The sequence below is a fragment of the Arachis ipaensis genome, chromosome B7 (genome assembly GCF_059453495.1).
Source record: "Arachis ipaensis isolate K30076 ecotype BB chromosome B7, ASM5945349v1, whole genome shotgun sequence".
NCBI lineage: Eukaryota > Viridiplantae > Streptophyta > Magnoliopsida > Fabales > Fabaceae > Arachis > Arachis ipaensis.
The window spans coordinates 10961134-10984345 of NC_142442.1; positions in this window are offsets into that span (position 1 = coordinate 10961134).

The window sequence follows — 23212 nt, forward strand, 5'->3', positions numbered from 1 at the left end:
TAAGTTTGGTGATTTTGTTCCAAATGAATACTTTCTATGATTTTTTTAACAATGATAGTAAAATTGTCCAAAAAAAAATTTAGAGGTTAAATTTTATTTTAGTCTTTTGTATATATTTTTTGTATGAATAATTATTCAAATATTCATAAAAAATTAAATCAAATATATAATTTGTTTGTCGTTTATGAAATAATAATACACTTTGTCATGGTTAAATAATATTTGGAAAGTTAATATGTCATTTTTTTTTCTTGGAGATCATTTTGTCAAAAGCTAAGGATGTGTTTGGTTGTACTTTTATTTTCAAGTTTTTTTTAGCATTTTATGAAGAAAAAAGAAAAATAATAAAATGTATTTACAGTTTTTATCTCCTTTTTTTATTCATTCACAAAATCATAAAAACTAAAAATATTAAGAATAAAGTCAGAAAATAAAAACACAAATCAAATATTTTTTAATTCTTTTAAAAATTTAAATGGCAATTTAATCTAAAAATACCAATTATATCAAGAAAGTAAATTATTTTTCATAGAAACGTAACTTATATATAGTACGAAATATTAATTCATTCTCATACCTATATAAATGTAGATGTAGATTATGGGCTAATTTTTTTATATATGGATAATTTTAATATAAAATATGAAAATATTTGATCATTTTAGTATTTTATATTATTATAGTAATAGCATAAAACGTTACTGATATTTTGTAAAAAAAAAAATTAATTATAAAAAAATATTTTTTAATTATAAAAAGACAAAAAGTCATCATATTGTGTAAAAAAATATTTTTTAATTATGAAAAGACAAAGTATTATTGACGTTTTGTAAAGTCTTACAACAGTGTATAATATAAAGTTTAGATATTTTTAAAAAATTCACTGCTAATAATCTAATATTAGAAAAAAAAATCGTAGATTATGTGCTATTTTTTTCATTATTTTCTCCCATATTTGCTTTTCTTTTCCCTGTTTTTAAATTGACCTTGGTTTAATTTTGAGTTTTGATTAGTTAGAAGCTTCTTTAACGTGAAAAGAAATAAAATTCTTCTTTTGATTTTGAAGTAAAAAATTATGTCTATAAATAATAATAAATGTAAGAAAATAAAATTGTCAAACATATGTAACTTGGTAAACTTAGAAAAAACAAGCTGATAAGACAGTGATTTCAATAAGTTAGCTAAGTTGTAATTTTTTTTATTTGGACAAAATTAAATACGTTAGCTTAGTTACAACTAACCTTTAACTTAGGCAAATAACAAATTGTTAGCTAATCATATGTTAAAACCAAGTAAGATGATAAGGTTAAAGGCCAATTTTTTTTATGACTTTTATTTTGATGCCAAAATTACTGAGCTTACCTTTTAAGATAAATATCAAATATGTTAAAATGATTCGTTTTTATATCTTTAATTTTAAATTAAATATTAATTTTTAAATTTTTTGTAGATTAGACACTATACTAATAATCAACATTAAATTAATATTTATCAACTTATAATACAACCTAACAAACTGCCTCTAAAGTGGCGTATTTAGCTTCCCAGCTCTAAGCCGCCGCTAGAACCATCGCATTTCGAAAAATATTAATTGTTTGCAAAACTGCCGTTAAATGGCCGCCGCCATCTTCCAGTCCGGTTTAGGTGGCTTGGTTGTCAATTCTTATAAAAAAAAATCATAATCATTGTGTAGTCTCTTTCATGAAAAAAGAAGGAAAAAATACTTCCATCACAGCAACTATGATATAAAAAACGATTATGTTAAGTGTACACAAAAATTAAAATATATGTTGAAATATAAATACACATTAAAAATAAATTAAATCACATATATATTTATACACAAATATATTAGTAATTGATTTTGGTGTATGAATAATATTTTTTATAAAAAAAAAAAAGTTTCAAAGTTTTCTTCATCGAATAATATATATATTAGCAATTCATCCACGCTAAAAGCTTCAAAAATAAGTAATTGATACAGAAGTTTAAATGCATTCGATGTTGGGTATGAATTAATCTAACTATGCTTTGGATTTGTGATTATAAGCATCGACAAGCCTGTTAATCAATTGCCTCTCGATTAAAAAGAGGCTTGATTATATATGTCTTGAAGAAGCTAAGTGGCATGTAACTATTGCAAATAATTATTAGTTTTGTTTGCTTCGATGATTTTGTAGGTTTCTTAGTTGAGGACATAATTGTTGGATTTTTTTTGGTAGATAATTCATTGTTATAATGATTGGTACATATATGTTAACCTAGTGTTAAGGGTAAACATGCTTGTGTGTTGTCGTCTACAGAACTTTTTAAATAATTATATAAATAAATAAAATCGAAAGCCATATACATTTTATACTATACTACTTCTTTCAAAGCAACACAAATACTGTGAAATACAAAAAATGAGTTGCACACATACATACTGAAATGGCTCATTGAAACAATGTTGAAAAAAAAAAATTAAAATAAAGGCAAGACAGGCAGGCATGCAAAAATGGATTTGGTTCCATGCATAGTTTCTTGATAGTGGTTATGTTACAAATATTAATAATAATCAAGTGACTTTAATTAGCTGGACCCATTACATTTTTCCATTCAAGAAAAATGGAACTTTGTTTCATACAAAAAAGTTTCCATTAATGTTAATACTCTTAGTAAAAGAATTTGGTGAACTAATCCTTCTTAGTTAGTCAAAAGTGTGATCTGATGATACAGTAGAGAAGCATATATAGATATTGTATTTATATATTTTCTCCGGTTCGTAGATATATATATATATATATATACACACAGATCTATCAAAATCAAAAAATATATGAAGAGCATTAAGCTTTCATTTTCAGTGAACTAATTAAATGAACATGCTTAGTTGCTTAGTGGCTTGGGGGGGCCGCACCCCTTCGTTCACTCGGTTTCTAACTTTTCCATAATATGCTCCTTGTCTCCCCCTTTCCCTCTTACTCTCTTTATTCATTTTTTTTTCCTTTAAATAAATATGCTCTAATGTGATTAATTGGCATGCAATAGCTACTATAATAATCAACTTATTGCTCACTTCAATTTTTTGCATAATTATTCAAATTTAGCATTACCCTATATATATCCTCCTACTTGTTTTGATGAGACCCTCTTATATATATATATATATATATATGAAATCCACCCTCTTATATATATGTCAGTGTGATGGAGGACAATTTATGCATTATCTCTAGGTAGTTCCAATTACCATTATTATAGATTAGAGAATCTCATATCATGAGATATAATCCACAACTTTAAGTCGTCCCTTGTCTTTTCATTGAGTTAGTAGTGGTAATAGTATATATATATATATATATGGTATTTTTTTCATACATACATATGTAGGTACGTACTAGATGTTTGAACGGTTAGGTAGTTATTAGGCATGTTTTATATGTATTTGCTCATTAAATGTAATTCTTTTCTTAATATCAAGATTTTGTAATTTCATTAATATAAAACTTTTTATTTAGTCGAAACTAAAATTTAAAAATATTAATTAAATAAAGAATAAAATATAAAAATAATACTCGAAAGTTCATGTTGCCAACGAAAATAATCTTAAAAGATATGAACTACAAATAAGTTCTCGAATAATTTAAACAACATTATATTATTTTCATAAATGACAAATAATTTTTGTATTTTGCAAATGATTTGTATAATTGATTCAATTTTTTAAAATATTTAAATAACTATTTAGAATATACATAAAAAATTGAAGTAAAATTCGAGCTTTAGGGTATTTTAATTTTTTTAAAAAATATTTCGATCATTCACAAAAAAATATGAAAAATTACTAGATGTAAAATCGTCAAATTTTAATAATTAAAATATTTTATCTTTCTAATAATACTTATAAAAATTATATCAAAATTTAATCTCTAAATTTTTTTAAAAAAATATATATTTAATATTAAGTTATTTTATCATATTTTAAAAATTTATTTGTCATTAGTATATTTTATAAATATTTTTATCAACAATATGAACTTTTGAATATCATTTTTATAGTTTACTCTTAATAGAAAAAATAGTATCTATTTTACTCTAATGGGTCGTGTATTACTAACGGTAGTTAGTGAGTCAAAGGTCACTACTTTATGTGTTCAGAATGTTTAAAATGGAAGTTTTCTCACTTTTACTTTGTGGGAACTAAACAAAAAAAAAAAAAAAACAAAAAACAAAAAAAATATTCCTAAACTACCAGACAAGGGAAGTTCGAATTCATATCCTAATATATACGCAAAATGTTTAGTGGGTGAATTATGAGCAATTATACACATCCCTCTCTTAATACTTCATCACGTATTCTATGACAATTATTAAGATATATAGTTAGGTGAAACTGCAATATAATTAGTAAAAGGGCCAAAAAAATAAAGTTCAACCTTATCTAAGATTTTTTCCGTAAAGTTTGAAGCTAAAGAGATTGGATGATCCACACATGCATATGTTTGGCAAACATATAGATATATAGCGTCAATTCAAATCAACACGCGAGATTATTGCTTTAATCTCTAATATATATATATATATATATATATAGAAAAAGTCTAAGGACCAGCAATTTTATTGAATTTTATCCAACATGTAACTAGCAGAAAAATGTGAGTCATTAGAGGAAATCTCACACCAATTTCACACCATTAAATTATCATTGATGGCTATTTGATAGCTACCAATCACAAAAATTGCTGATCCCCTAACATTGTTCATATATATATTTTGTGACCCTTTTCTTGGTTTATTAGATCTTTTGTAAGATTTGTTATTCAATCCTTGATCGTGATTTAAAGTAGTTTACTATGCCATGAGACAAAGACTTGTAATCAAGTCATGCAACTTCAAATTGCAAGGTTTCAAAGCACCACTACGTTTTTAATCATATCAATATGACATAATTTGATACTATTTTTGTGTCTATGGGTTGTGTTTGTGAAGTGCCCTTAGTAAGAGTCATCTATGAGGTGACATGGTCCAAGCTGAAAATCATGATGATTAGAGCGAATTTTTTTTGGGGTGCCCACAAGGAGGATAAAGAAAAAAAAAATTATTTTATTAATAGAAATTCCAACTAAAAGGAAAATATTGGAATTATTTGGCTTTTTCTTATCTTCAAAAGCTTCTTTTTGAATTTTCTCCCTTATAAAAAAACTTATATCATTCAATAAGCCTTGGTTTTGCTTTTTTGTAACTAAACCTCTCTATTTTTATTTTCTTTCACCTATCCGTCGTCTTTGGAATCAACTTTATTTATAAAGAAGATTAGAAAGAAGCATCCTAGGACATGCTTATGGTGTTTAGCCCCCACAATTAAGTTTAATTAAGGATTCAATCATGTACCTTATTATAAAGAAAAAGTGCTTGTCTATTTTATATATTTAATCATAAACAAAATGAAATTTAATTTGTTTGCACTATCGGTATAAAATGTTTTGAATAAGTATTTAAGTATGTGTTAATATATTAAAAAATTGATTCAATCATCAATTATGTTAAAAATTATCATAAAATTATTTCTTCCAAAAGATTAAGATAATATAGGAGAAGACATAACAAGAATTTTTTTTTGGATTTGTTTTAATCTTTTGCGTAATCTTTCTTTGTTTTTTTATCGACCTTACGCTAATTTTTTTTTTTTTTGTGGGGTTCAACAAGAATAAATTCTAAACTTTTGGTAATAGAGATACTAACTTCTAACCAACTTGGGTTAATCGAGTAGTCAGTTCATTCGTCTGCTTAAGCAAGTGTTGAAGGTTCGAATCCTACCTTGTGTATGCAGTAACTCATTGGTCAGCAACAAACCCTTAAATGAAACTCAGATTCGCGACGAATTAATTCTTGACCTATTGAGTTGAGGGATACCGTGAAAAAAAAAATACTAACTTCTCCAAAAAATTTATACTGATAGACAAAAATACCTGAATTATCATATATCTAACAAAAGATATCCTACAAATAAAACTAATAATAATAATAATATTATCTATACATTAAAAATTAATAAATTATCTCTATAAAATACATATTAAAATATAAAATAATACACATCAAATATATGAAACGATACATATATTTATATGACGTATACATTAATAGATTACTTTGGTGTAAACGCAATATTTTTTTATTACTATACGATAATAATCAAACTCAACTAATGTAATATCCGTAAACTCTTCATGGCTAGGACTTGAAACTTGTAGTGGGATAATTATGAACGTAGGACCAAGAATTATGAATGCTGGGCATGGAACTTGTATTATGCATGTCTATATATCCTCAATTGAAGAGCCACTTAGCATACTACAAAGTGCTCAATTATCCCCATTGCTGATTCATCATTAGATCAATGGAGGAGTGCAGCTATATATATGAATGCTGGGGCAACAATGTGACTTATTATTAGGTGGCTCCATTGGCTTAGTTCAACAAATAAATACCATACTATATACAAAGACTTATTATCACATTTATTATTTTATTTATTATTGTGAACATATCTCTTTCATCATGTTAATGTGGTTTTCGGTATCATTTTTGTTGCTGCAGCATGACGGTGAAGCAATCACTGCTTTGGTGATTTGAATTCCCTTTTCATTTTTATTTTTCTATCATTCATTTTTATTTTTAGTTTTGCACAATATTTAATTTCTTAATTTGACAGATCAAAAATTAATTTATATAGATCTAAATTTTATTTAAAGATTGATCGTTGACTAATAAATTACTGTATACATAAAATAATATTCGAATTTCTACTACTTATTTAAGTAGAGTGAACTAACCAATTAGGACCACCAATCTAAATTGATTTATGATTCATTCTCATTATTCAAATATATTTATTTGAATTTATTGGTCCTACAAAATGGGTTCACAAAAAGTATGGGTTTTGGGCCCATTCATCATTGCTATAATTGGTTTCATTATTAGTTGTTTAGTGCATTATAAGAAATATTGGGAGGGAAGTTTTGACCAGCAAAGAACAAATGCATATGTATCTTGAATACGAAGGAGAGTAAGTAGAAGAGAAATATAGATACATCAATATTATTATTGGTTGTAAGAATCATTTCATACTTGAAGTTTAGTTATCAAAATGACACATTATAACTTTTGACCTTTGAATAAATAACTAATATTACATCATTTCATTTAATGATTACTGTAATTTTTGTCAAAGATTTTAATCATACATTTTTTCACTAGTACAATATTATTGGACTTATATCTATTTTATTTTGTTTGCCAAAAAAATATGGTACAAAGCAAATGTTAATTTTATAGTACACACATCAATTTCTATCCTTATACATCAATATATTTATAGAAATTGAAATTTTCAACATAAACCAAATCGTCATGTGATCTTAAGTCTAAAAATACTTCTCTTATGTATTTTAGCCCTTTTGAGTTTTGACATATTTGAATAACAAAACTATGCATAAATACAAAAATGTAACCATTTTATATATATAGTTTTATATATTTTTTAATAAAATGATCATCTAATGAAATAATCAAACGTTTACAACATAATCAAACTTTTTTTTAATAATAACATAGTCAAATATTTTTATAAATACTAAATATGTATTTCTATATTACAAATAATCGATAGCTAATTTTTAGTATATATAACATAACTGGTTAAACTATAAAGTTAGTTAGTCACCAAAAAAAAAAAAAAAAACTATAAAGTTAGTTGAGAATTTTTTGATGTGTAAATCTACATGATTAAATATGAGATTGAACTAATTAATTTAGATTGGTCTAAATGTTACTTTACTTATCTGTTTAAATAATTATTTAGAATTTGAATAATTTCACTTTATGTATATAATTTATTGGTTAATAATAAATTTTTAAATAAAATTTATATTTACATTAAGTAAATTAATTTTTGATATTTTAGATTAGAGAATACCGTGAGAAATATTAAAAAAAAAAACGAGGTTGAACTTGGTATGAGTAATTAAGTGGAACTTACTATTAATGCAACCACATATTTTATAATTTTGCCCCTTAAATTTGTGAGTCAAGAAAACTCGTACATTAGTATTTCTCATAGTTTCATAAGGTGATTCCTTCCTTTCCCTTTCATCTTTCATTTTCCAGGCCCACCTTTGAGCATAGAATGAATTATTTAAGTAAGTATTATTATTCCGACAAGAGATCTTGCTTCCATTGTAATAGGTTGCCGGTGTCACTGGGAATCTAAGGCGATCACGAAAATAACCTACTAAATTAAAGTACTATCCTATTTGAGGGAGAATAAGAATAATCTTCTCACTGTTTAAATGTCTGAGACATTGGGCTTTTCACTTTAATTTTTTTGTGGTCCTTTCCCATAATAACAGTATGAAATCCAAACTTAAGATGCCCTTTATCAGTCATAGTATATAGTACTAAACTACTAATAGTTCATCACCTTTTCATAGCTTTCAAATTATTATTATCATTATTTTGCCTAGATAAGGTGCTAGCTGAGTGAAAGTCTTGGCTATGATGTAGTATTTGTTTTAGCTTTTTTTAATTAAAAAATATTGATGCTTATTTGTATTTTTATACAAAAATATATATGATGTATGTACATACTAAAAATTAGTTATAAAATCAATTATGATGTATTTGAATATGAATATATGTATTGTTAATTTATTTTTAATATATATTTTATACTTTAACATATATTTTATATAAATAATTAATTTAGTAGTTATTTATTTGTGTATATCTAGTATAATTAGTTTTCATAAATATAATCTTATGTAAATAAAAGTAGAGTGAAATTGTTATTTTTAAAATTGATCATTTTATTTTTTTATATTTTTTAATTACACTCCATATATGTACTCTTTTGTTTTATGGTGCTCATATTAGAGACAAAAAATTTATTGTGTGGAAAGAGTTGAGCTATACAGCTGGATTGTATCAGGTTTCCTGTTGCTTCATGGAAGACTTTAACGAGATTGTACAAGTAGAGGAAAGAAAAGGTAATGTTAGCTTATCAATTTCTGCTGAAGAGTTTAAGAACTGGATACAAGATATGCATTTGGTGGACTTACTGCTCAATGACCAGAAATTTACGTGGTTCAGATGACGTTCCTACAGCCGGATTGATAAAGTTTTGGTTAGTCTAGAATGGGTAGAGGAGTTCCCAGAGATTCGCTTGAGAGGTGGACCTTGGGATTTGTCAGATCACTACCCGATAATAGTAGAAGATACTAGTTTGAGATGTGGACCTAGGTCGTTCCGGAATCTTGACTCGTGGTTTACACATGAAGATTTTCTAAGAATGGTTAAAGAGGAATGGAAGAAATTAGGGAATATACAGTTCACAGATAAATTGAAGGTATTGACGGTTCCTCTGGAGAGATGGCACAGAGATAACTTTTGACGACATGGATAAGAAAATTTTATGAAGTTTGAGGAAGAGATCAGGAAGATAGACGACATGGTAAGTACTGGAGTATATGATGGAACAGTGGAGATAAGAAGAAAGACGTTGGTGTCTTGCTGTGAGAAGTGGTATGTGAGGAAGGAACTGCACTAGAAACAGATGTCCTGATCCCGACTTGTGAAGGACATGGATAAAAATACCAGGTACTTTCACAATGTAGTTTCAACAAGAAGGAGGAATAACATGATTGATGCATTGATAATTAATGGAGAGTTAGTCAGGAATCAAGCAAGAATAAAAATTACTATCAGAGAGTTCTACAATAAATTATATCATCAGAAGGAGTCTCCTATGGTGGGTTTTAGAGATAGACTGGTGAATATAATAGATGAAGAAGATGCTACAGCTCTAGAGGTATTGTCGTCATCTTAGGAGATTAAAGATGCCGTGTGGGACTGTGAATTAACTAGGGCACCAGGAAGTGATGGGTACATACAACATGAACTTCATTAAGAAGTGTTAGGATGAAATTGGGGATGAGTTCACGACAGCTGTGATAGGGTTCTTCCAGACATCTAGGCTATCGAAAGACTCTAATCTCACATGGGTGGCTTTGGTGCCAAAGTTCATTGGGGCTAAGGAGATTAAGGACCTTCGACCAATCAACATGATTGGGTGTGTGTATAAGGTGATCTCCAAGGTATTGGTTAGGAGGATGAGATCAGTTATGCCAGGCCTGGTTGGAGAGACTCAGAGTGCATTTGTAAAGGGTCAGAAAATACACGATGGGGCTCTTATTGCTTGTGAAACTGTACATTGGCTCAAATCGAGGAAGAAGGAAGCGGCTATAATCAAGCTGGATTTTCAAAAGGCATATGATAGGGTCAAGTGGAGCTTTGTGGACATTGTCCTGCAGAAGATGGGGTTTGGGCGCAGGTGGAGGGAGTGAGTTATGGAGTGTGTTGGCACATCTACTATGTTAGTGTTGATAAATGATTCGCCAACTAAGCCGTTCAAGATGGATAGAGGTCTGAGACAAGGTGATCCTCTTTCTCCATTCTTATTTGTACTTATTGTTGATGTCCTACATAGAATGATTGGGGAGGAAGTTAGAAATTGTCAGATATCCCCTCTGTTCATGGGAAGAGACAATATAGAATTGTCACATCTCCAGTTTGCTGATGACACTGTGTTGTTCTGTCCGCCAGAGGAGGAGTCCGTTAAGAATTACAAAAGGTTCTACGATGCTGCAAATTGATGTCGGCGTTAAGCATCAATTTTGAGAAATCGAGTTTGATACCAATCAATTGTGATCAACAGTGGGTTCAGAGCATGTGTCGTCTGCTGGGGTGCAAGGAAGCTGCTCTTCCGATTAAATACCTGGGGATCCCTCTAGGTGCAAATCCGAGGTTGGTCAAGATTTGGAAGCCAATAATAGACAAAGTGGAGGAGAAGCTCAGCTTATGGAAATCCAAGGTTCTTAATAAAGCAGGGAAGTTAGTACTCATCAAAGCAGTTTTAAATAGTCTGTAGGTATATTATTTAAGCTTATATAAGATGTCGAAGGCTATTGCGGTGAAACTTATTTCATTACAGAAAAGATTCTTATGGGGTAAGGAGGATGGGAGATAATCCCTTTTCGTTGTTGATGGCAATGTCGGAGGTAACATTGAGGATACGTATCTGTTGAGAAATTTAAGTGGTTATAATAGGTGTTATTTTATTATTTGTTTTATGTCTCAAACGCTCCACGTTTGTGTTGAGCTCTTGTAGCTTTTTAAAAAAATATGATAAGAGGTAAAACACAATTATTAATTTAAAGCCATGCAATCCTTAATGACTAATCTTAGTTGATTTTATGTCACTTATCAAAACTAGTTTTACAAACTTGAGATATTATGAGAAGAAATTTCAAGCTTAATTCAAATGATCAACTTTTTTAAGGTAATAACAAATTCAAATCAGATTATAATTATTTTTTAATACATTCTAATCCTTAATATGAAGAACGAAACTTACTTCTTAAATAAAACATTAATGTATTAATCAAAAGTAGAAAAACAATAATATTAATCTATTAAAATAAACAGAACTCCTAACCTTAACAATGAAGAATTAGTTACTCATAGTGAATGTAAAACTGAGATGAATTGTTTGGTGTGATGTATTATGTGTGATGTGTCTTCGACTCAATGCCCCACACTTATTTTAATCCTAAGTTAAAACCTAAAACTCAAATTCAGAACAAATCAAATATAATCAAATCAAATCTTTGCTAATCAATCTAAATTAGAGAGTGATCTTCTCCATGAATTCAAAACAAAGTGGTTCCTTAAACTTCACTAAAATCATGAGCTTGGATATGGTCTTGGGCTTAGTGTGTAACTTAGCAAGAGTGGTATGGCACGCCAAGGTCTTTGGGGATCACTGAAAGTTGACCCAAGGGATGAAAACATGGGTGTATGTGTAAGTGGAGGAAATGACGTGGCACTTGGTGATTTGAGTTGGACTTGGCGTGACACTTGGTGGAGTTGGCGTGACATGTCCTTGTGTTAGCTTTTTGGGAGAGGCTTTCTGGTTTTTGGGCCAGCTTGCCACTTAAGAGTATGGCATGGCACGCCCATTCATGGAGAGCAGTCGAAGGCGCGGCACGCTGGTGGACTTGGCATGGCACGCCATGGGTGCCTTGGTCCCTAGACGTATCTTCAAGATTTGGTGTGGCACGCCGTTGGGTGAGTATCAGAGTATGGCATGCCTTCTTCCTTGAAAGTTGTTTGATCTTGGCATGGCACGTCTTTAGTATGACTTGGAGACGTTGCACGCCAGATTTGGGGGCCTTCAAAAGTGTGGCACGTCGGTTTTGGGCGTTGTTTTTACGAGCTGAAAGGTGCTGGTCATGCGTGGCTCAAACTGAACGTCTACTATAGACATATGTACATTGTTTTGAAGATCTAAATGTTAGCTTTCTAACGCTACTGGAACTGCTTCATTTGGACCTTTATAGCTGAAATTATGCTCTCTTGAATATGAAGAAGTCAGGATTGACAGCATTTACAAATTCTTTTCGAAGGCGTTACACTTTTCTAGGGTTTCTATGTTTGTTCTTTTTTTTTTTTTTGCCTAAAATCTTTTAATCCTAAATATATCAAAGATCAAAATAATTTCACATAAGATTAATTAAGTCACAAGAATTTTAATTATAATGAGAAAATCACTAACTTTATTCAAAGAAACGATAAAAAAAATTAAAGTTGCTCGTACATCAACAATAAATAAAATTTTTTTTATTATAAAGATAATTTGAAAATAACATATAAAAGAAGAACGACATTATGAATTAAAGAAGTGTCAACATTCAATCCCATAAAAAATATAGAATATAAAGAAAATTTTGTTTTTTTAAAGACTTCCATAATAAAAAAAATTTAAGCTACAAAAGAAATTTTATTTGTCTTCTGTTGACTTTTTGTTTTAAAATAATGAGAATAACAAAAATTGATTTTTGGATTATTTTAATCCAAATATTCTAATACTATATATGGCATAAAATAAATTTTTTAAAAATTTAAATTATTAAGTAGAGAAGCACATGTATAAATATATATAGTCAACCCTAACCAATTAAGAGTTTACAACAATTTCATCAAATAATAATAATAAAAAAAAAACACTACTTTTTTCTTGTGTTTAATTTGATGAGCTATTTAGAACCGTTAAAAGTGTGTGCTACGGGATATGTGGTATTATTGTTCATAGCCCTTAGGGCCATCAATCAATATAATGAGACTTATTAATTAGGTTCCGGTGTGAACATTCACTTCACACACCCCTCTTAAGAGAAAATGATTGTCATCATCATGATTATATTTATTGATGAACACAATCCATCCACAGCAATATAATTTGTCAAAGAAAATGGGAACCACTGTTTAATTTGTTTAATTACGTATTTTAGGTCTAAACCATGAAGCAAAGCAGACACTAGTAGCTAGCCTTTCTAATTGCTGGCCATTCTAATTAGGCATCATCAAATTAAAGTCATTTTTCTTCTTCTTGGTGTGCCATTAATTATTGTATTGTAGCACCAAAATCAAGGAAAGGTTACATCAAATTTGATATGCATGTGGAAGACAAAGTAGGCAAATACCATCAAATAATTAAGAGTCATAACACAGCAAGCATACCGTCATTTGCCACTTCAAAATCTCACCACAAATATATATGTATATGAAAATGTTTGGAAATTAAAATAAATTAATTAAAAATAATAAAAATTTATTTTATTTAATATTTATTAATTATTATAAACATTAAATATTAAATATTATCGATATAATAATTAATAAATATTAAATAAAATAAGTTTTAGTTTTTTTTTTAGTATTATCGATATGTATATACAGTGGCGGAACTTGAAAAAAAATTTTGGGGGGACCAGATAGAAGATAATTGTCGAGATACTTTTGATATGGACCTTATTTAAGATAAGCTCGTCTAATCTCATCTCTCTGGTTTGGGTGATATTGCCAAATTTAAAGTCGTTTTCCAGAGTCTCATTCCAAAAAATTAAGGTCAAATTCATCGGATGTAATTTTTTGAACTTTTAAAGGTTATATCTCACTTTTTTCGTGATTCATTAAAGTAGAAGAACTATCTACAGGTGTTGCTATTGTAAAAGTTATATGTTCTCCTTCTTAAATATTAGCCTTCCTCTTAAAAAATCATCAATTCTTTAATTTTTCATTATTATTTTATATAAAATTTGAATATATATCCTGTAAAATATGTAAAGAAGAAGTTAGAAGGACAAATATTAAAATTTATAATATTTATTGAATTTTTTTTATCAATTTATACAAATACAATAATATTAATATTTATTGAATATTCTATTATTTTTTATCATATAAAAAATTAAATTAAATAAACAGTAAAATATAAAATAATATTAAATTAAATAAATAAAAAATATCTAATTTTTTATATTTAAACTTAAAGATAGAGAGAGTGTTGCTTATTAAACTTATTGGGTACTTTAAGTCATAGTAAAGTATTTAAGTCAATTAAACTATCTTTTATCTTTTGAAAAAGTACTACTAATTTTTTTATAAAAAATTTGGGGGGGCCATGGCCCCCCTTGTCTGAACTAAACTCCACCCCTGTATATATATTTATCGGTTTCGTTCTTATATATATTACTACATACATAAATAGCACTATTATTATAGGGTAATTCACTCGCATAAGCCAATGAGCGTCAAAAATTACACAAATCAGCCAATAGCCAAAGTAATTTAAAACAGTATACTTCGAATTATATATTAAGTAATTTAAAACAGTGTAATTCGAATCAGGTTGATTCGAATTAGTGGATAGGGGTGATAATGGATAGGGTAAGATAGAGTTTGGAGTCAACCCTAACTCTATCTGCGGGTTGAGAATATCTCAACCCTAATCCTACCCGCTCTTAACCCGCGGGTACCCGACCCTACCCGCGAGTTACAAAAAAAGATGCAACATTATTATATAACTTGATGATAATTTAAAATAAAACTGACTTTATGTTAAAAAAGTTTATTAAATTATTAATTAATGATCTTCTTTTAATGACTAAGGATCTTTTGCATTTAGTGAGAGGTCTATGATTCAACATTCACTTAGAACATATTTTTATATAAGTACTAGTGTATGTTCCCGTGCCCTACACGGGATAATACATAAAATTATATAAAAAATTTTATTAAAATTTAAATAAAAAATATACATAGTAATTATTATTATAAATATTTTACAACTTAAAAATATTAAAAATAATTAATATTTATTTTAATCAATTTAAATTTATTGAATGATCATCTCACTTGCCCGCTTAAGCAAGTATTTGGAGTTCGAATCTCGCCTTATGTGTATCACAATCCATTAGTTAGCGACAGGCCCTTAATAAATAGAACATCAATATGTGGTGGATTAATTCTCGACTTGCCAAGTTAGAAAATCCGTAGAAAAAAATTGTATTTGTCTTTAAAATAGATTAATTTTTCATTAATAGAAATACTTATGAATTTTTGTCTTTGTTGAAATTTTCTTGGGACAATTTTATTTATTGCTATCGTATTCATTCTTGAAATCAAAACAATATGATCAACATTGTTACTTGTTAAAACTTCACATTTTATGAAATAATTTTTAAATTTTCAAATTCATAAACTTATGTCATTACAAAAGTTATTAGATCGATTAATATTTTTTGGTAATATGGTGTATCGAAACACCATCGTTGAGTATTAGTTAGTGTGAAAAGAAACCGATAACAACTTTTGTTATTCAATATATAATTTATTCTATTGAAAAATAAATTAATATTTTCTAAACTTGTAAATATATTTTCTTCTAATTTCTTACACCATTTTATTTGACAATATTTACCATTAAAAAATAGCAAATGACCATACTATCTTACAATATATATGATGCACAAAGTAATTTCTTATCTTAAAATTAATTTTGGTTAGTGAGATAAAATTTAAAATATTTTTTTATTTTCTTACTCAAATTTAAATTTAAATTTAGAATTGATTAACAACTCATCTTTTTTTAATTTCAATAAAAAATAAATTGGTTAGATGCAAAATATTCATCATTTAATAATTTCAATCATTTAAATTTTAATTACCAAAAATTAGATTTTATAAACTTAATATATATATATATATATATATATATATATATTAGTACGTAAATAATAATATCCAATGTATTGATTATTTATTTTTTTTTATAGAATTAATGTATAATCTATTGAGGATTGATTTATTATCCAAAATTTTTTATAAACTTTGTAATATGTGAAAATAGTAATCTTATTTTTTATTATTATTTAAGAAATTCTTCATAATTTTTAAATTATGTAATTAACTTAATTAATAATCTTTATTATTGCTTTTATACTAAAAAATGTCAATTTATACTATTTATATATTTTTTTACTACTAATAAATAAATAAATATTTGCACTATTATACTTATTGTCCTAGATGATAACTTAAGTTATTTATTTTGTATGTTAAATTTATTAAATGTTAATATGAAAAATTAAAATTGTTCAATAAATTATATAAATACTCATTACAGAAAAGAAAAAAATTATATATCATATATAATAATCCTTGATATATATATAGTGTCATGTATATATTAAGATTCTCTATTTTAATTATGTGAGTGATTATTGTTATTTTCACTTTTTCGTTACATTAGAAAATAATATTTAAAACTAAAAAAGAGATAATTAATTTTTTTAATTTGAATTAAAAAATATCTTGCAAATATATCTAACTTTTATATATACTAAGTGTTAAAATATTAAATAGTATGGTATTTGCTATAACAATGACTCAAAATATTAATTTAAGATATATTTGAGCCTGATAAGACCTCAATGCAAGCAAGATCAACTAAAATCTATTGTTAGGGTCTCAAATCTGACTTGAGTTCATTACCTTAAAGACCCAATGCAAATGAAGTCCATGCGTCCCCTCTTAAATCGGCTCAAATTGGATCTCCGTTGCTAGTTAGATATGGTAATGAGGACTCAGGAGAGCGTGAGAAACCCACTTTCCATCCCTCATTCCTATTTTAAAAAAATATCCCTGTTCTTTTTCCGTCATTGCAAGTTCCTATTTAATTAACCCTCAGAGAACGTAGATCTCTTCGGGTATCTATTAATATTCTTTGAAAATTTTTTAAAAAATTAACACAAAAAGTCATAATATAATAAATTATAAAATAATCAATTCAATAATATAATTTAACACAATTTATAACATATTCGTTATGAAAAATAACATTTCAAAAGGAGAAAACATAAAAAAATAATCCAACATAATAACATAATATAATTTTTTAGGACGATACTGAGCGACGTAGTGACGGGCTTGATGAGAGGTAGAGAAAGTGAGTTAGAGAGAGAGGATCAAGGCTGAGAATGAGTCGGGAAGAAAAAGGAAAAATTCGAATTGGAGGCAGAAATTAGGGTTACTAAATTCAAGAAATAGATTTACGTATATATAAAATAGGATAAATTAATAATTTTATATTCGCATATATTTAATAAGTTTCATGAGGTGGGTACTTATGTCTGTGCCCCTATTAGGAGTGGCAAAAGGGAAAGTCTGCCCTGTCTCGCCAAAAGTCCGCCCCACCTAGTAAAACGGTCCTGAATTTTCCCCCCGCCCGCTTAATGGTAGGCTAGCGGGATCTTTTTTTTTTATAAACCATTAAATATTAAACAATATATATAATTTCACAACAATTTCAATAAATTTATAATTTCTAAACTCATAAAAAAATTATAATTTTTAAATTCATGCACATTAACGTCTTTATAATTATAAATATGTAATAAATATACTTATAAATCAATTTTTTTGAAACAAAATAATAAAACCAGCATTGTCCAAAGCAAAAAAAATTATCCAAAATATATAATTAAACATCTTTAAGTTTATAATCAATCAAACATAAAATATAATCCAAAATATAACTTAAAACTTCTTCAATTATCATCTTCATCCTCTTGTAGATCAATAACATTATAGAAATTTGTAAAAAAATGGCTCTACCAAAATAAAAGCTTGGCCCAGCGGGAAAGTCTGCCCCGTCCCGCTGAAGCCCGCCAAATCCCGTGGATTAGGCGGTGCAGGGTAGGCGGGATTTTTAAGTTTGGTGGTCATAAATTTCCAGCCCAACTCGCATTTTTTGGCGGGTTATGCGACCAGCTTGACAGGTTTCGACCCGTTTGACCCCTAGTCCCCATCCATTTTCGCATGGCAAGTCGTGAGGATTTCAGGAGTCCCCATCTAGCTCCAAAACGCGAGTAATTCCTGTAAATACCCGTTTCGGCTATTTTTGTGATCATCCTTATTGCTAGCATTCATTGGTTCGTGACGTGGAGTTATTCTAGCCACTCAATAAATTCTCAGATAATCAAAGTTTAGGCTATATCATTTTTATAAAGTTACATGTATCCTTATTATAACAATATTAATAAAAGATAAATGGATAAACACTAAACTATTGTTTGGATATAAGATAAAAAATAAGAGAAAAGAAAATGGAAAGAAAAGTATATTTTTTGTGCGTGTTGTTTAGATGAAAAAAAATGAATGAAAAGAAAATAGAGGAAAAAATTTCTTTGGCTTGAATGGAAGGAAAAGTAAGAAGAGAAAAAATCATAATAGAGAAAAATTATATTAATGTTTTTATATATTATATATAAATTATAATTCAAATGGTAACTCTGTATTTTTATCCATGTTTGCACTTTTGAATCAGTTTTCTTCGCAACTTTGAAGAGAAAAAATTTACGTGAGCTTCATATACACTTTTATGTTTTTCATTCAATTTCTTTGTTGAACCAAATAATAAAAAATTAATTTTTCCATCCATCTTCTTCTCCAGCATGTTATTTCTCTACAAATTCTTCTAATCTAGACAATGTATAAATATGTCATCTATTCTATTATATATAATAATAACTAATATCACATATTAAGCTAATTTACGTTGATAAATCAAAGTCACCCTAAAATTACTTGAATCCCCTAAACCCAATAACGTTACCTAGTTGTCTCCATTTACATTTCCATATAAATCGAATTTAATGAATTCGAATTAGGATAATAAGTAGTGAATCTAATTTATATTTAATAATTTACCTCTAACTTATGGTAAAAATGTAAGATATGATGCTAAAAAAAAAAAAAATTTAAAGCGACATAAATTTTTTACTAACAAACAAAATATATATTTTTTTATTTTTTAGACACGTATCTATTTTTTAAGTTATATATTTTGATTTATATAAATTAATGATAATTAAATATATAAAAAAATACTAATTAATAAAGAAATAAAATTTAAGATAAACATGTCCTGAACAAATTGAAATAAAATAAAGACTTTTAATTATGATCATTAATTATAATTACATATATTTACTTCAAGATTTATACTTCGAAAACACACTTATTAATATTTTGTATTTTTATTTTTTAATTTTATACTATCACAAACATTAGTTACTCTCCAATAATGACAATACTTTTAAAAAAATAAACATAACTAAATGATCTTAAAATTATATAATAATTTTTAACATAACAAAAAAAATATACAATTACCTAAAATATAATATTTGTGTAGTAACTGAAATTTAATTGTCAACATAAAGTAATATATAATATCATTTCGTAATCAAATAAGTGTTTAATCAAAGAATTTAATATTTATATAATAATATGACAAAATAAATTAAAGTTTGAGTTTAATCATAGCAAGCGTTCAAGTTTAAATTTTTATAAATTAATTTATTTGTGTTAAAGTGAATTGCGTAATAAAAAATTCATAAAAATTTCATATATTGAAGTAGACAACAATTTATTTATAAATACAAAAAGTGTATTGAATAAGTAAGAAATTATTTTATTTTAATTTGGTCCATAATTCACATGATTCGAATTTAGCTCAATATATATATATATGATTTGATTTGATTTGATTTAATAATTAGTTAAAAATATCTCAGTTGCCTATTTTATTCATAAATTTATTATTTTAATGACTAATAAATTAATCAAATTAATTAATTAGTACACACAATAAATTTGGATTAATAAATTAAAAGAAATAAATTAAAAATACTAACAGAATATTAAAATAAATAAATTAGAAAATACTACCAAATCAAATTGATATAAATTACAATAAATTATATAATCAAATTAATTAGTTGATATAGTTAATTTATCGTAATAACTTATAGTTAATGAGTTAAAAAAATAAATCGAAAAACATTATTAGAAACATGCTACGTTAACTTCATCGTTAAGTACAAAAATCTAATTTTTATATAATAGAATTGATAAATTTAAATGCGTAATATTATTCTTATTAAAATTATCTAATTATATTTATGCAACTTAAACTTTTAGAAAAGATTATTAATGACATCTTATTGGTCAAAAAACTTATTAATGACTCTAGAGTCTAGATAACTTGATGTGAATTTTTTTATTTTTTACATTAACTTTAGATAAAAAAAATTAGTTCTGACATATAATTGAAAACTTAAAATGCAATTAATAAAAATTTTTTATCTATAATTATTAATGAGATGTAATCTAGATATAATGAAAAATAAATCATATAAATAGAAATTTTGCATAATAGATAGAGTTAAATTCAAGGATAACGATGTTTTTTAATTAATTTTTTTTAATTTATTCAATTACAATAATAATAATAATAATAATATATTTGTCTAACTTAATTTAACTTTTTCGTAGACAATTCTTAATCTATTTTATATTCATCTATATTAAAAAAAATGAAGGATATACAATCTTTAATACAGTGCTCTTTTAGGTATTTAGAAATCTAGAAAAAAAAAGCCTCGAAAAACCAAATAGCCACCTAACTTTCTTTGCCCTCAATTCTGTGATCTTACTCCCAAAAATCCAGAAGAATAGAATATTGCTTGACTTGCTTTCGAATGCAGTAGAGAAGAGCATGCAACTTCCATCTCGTCGCCGTTATTCCACCTGCTCAGTCACTACCGTTGTCGTGTCTGCTCCGCCGCCGTGTGCGTTGCTATGCGTCATCCAATTTAATGAATTTAATTAGAATAAATAATAAATTATTTATTTTATTTTAGACTTCATAAATGAAAAAACCAATTCACTGATACAATAAATTACATCTACTCCGCCGCCGTGTGCGTTGCTATGCGCATCCAATTTAATGAATTTAATTAGAATAAACAATAAATTATTTATTTTATTTTAGACTTCATAAATGGAAAAACTAATTCATTTATATAGAGGGATACATATATAAAGATGTGAATTGTAAAAATAGAGGGATACATATATAAAGAAGAATAGCATGCATGTATAAACGTTTTTTCACTATATCATAATTTACTGTAGCTATACAATGAATTCAGCGGCAGTCGGCAGCTCCAAAAGTTTGCATCGGTGCACCTCGAGCACATGACCTGATTTCTTAAGCCGCAAGTATGCCGAGCATATTGTCATCCAATTCCATCAGCAACGGTAATGCTTAAATTGAGACATTTTCGAGTTATAAACAAACAATCAACGAAACATTATTCATCCATACCTTCTCATTTATCCATAAAAGAAATTTTACATAAAGAAAAAAAGAAGAAGAAAAGAAGAGTTGAAATAGTAATAGCGATAAAAATGATGATTCTTATCATTTGTTTGGCCGTCTATATATAGAAGACCAGAAAATCATGATTATCTAACAAAATTAATTTGTATTTATTGCATTTAATTTGAATAAGTAAGAAATGATCATATTTTAGTTTAGTATTTAATTCACATGATTTGAATTTGACTCAATACATATAATTTAATTTGATTTAATTATTAGTTAAAAATATCTCAATTGCTTATTTTATTTATAGATTTATTATTTTAATTATTAATAATTTAATCAAATTAATTAATTAATATACATAATTTATACCTAATTTGATTTAATAAATTAAAAAATACTACTAGAATATTAAAAGAAATAAATTAGAAAATACTATTAAAATAAATTGATATAAATTATAATAATTATGTAATATTTAAATATCTAATCAAATCAATTAGTATATATAATTAATCTCATAATAAATTATATTTAATGAGTTAAAAGAAATAAATCGAAAAACACTCTCAAAAGCATGCCACGTCAGCTCCACCATTAAGTGTAGAAATTCGATTTTTATATAATAGAATAGACGTTAATTCATATATAGTAACAAATTTGATTAGAATAAATAATAATTTATTTATTTTATTTTAGACTTTATAAATGAAAAGACTAATTCACTAATATAACGAATTATAATTAATGTAGTATAATTAATTAAGTAATATAAATTATAATAAATTATTTAAAAAAAATATTTAAATATTTAATAAATCAATTAGTTGATATAATTAAGTCAGTGTAATAAATTGTATTGAATGAGTTAAAACAATTAAATCGAAAAACACTCTCCGAAGCATGCCACGTCAGCTTCATCATTAAGTGCAGACATCCGATTTTTATATAATAGAATAGATAGATATATATGACATATATATATATATAGGGTGCGGGTTGGTCGGGTAGGATTGAGGCTCAACCCGTACCCTACCCTACCCGCTGCGGATCGGGTTGGCAACCCTACCCGACCAGGTGGGATCGGGTTGGGTATCCGCGGGTAAGATACATATTGCCACCCCTATTAGTGGGTGTATGCGTGTGTAATTCGAATAACACTTATTCGAATTACATTGATTATAAAGTTTGAATTAGGCTAATTCGAACTACATAAAAATGGATCTCTGGTTGATTCATGAACCAGTTTTACTATTGGCTGATTTATGTAATTTTTAACACTCATTGGCTTATATGAGTGAATTATCCTATTATTATAGCAACTTTTTCTACTTTAATTTTGACCACAACAATATTTGAAAATAAGGTAATTAAATTAGAGTTTATCAAAATTTATTGAATTTAGTTCAACCCTAATGATAGGTCTTAATTTGTAAACTTATTGTTGAAATTAAACTCATCTTTGTGTAATTTCCCCAACAGAAAATTTGTATAAATGTTGTATTACATATTATGTATATGTGTATATTTTACCTCAGTTATAAGATTATATTTGCTACCACGAATACTCTAATGCTTTTGTTGAGTTTTTTGTTA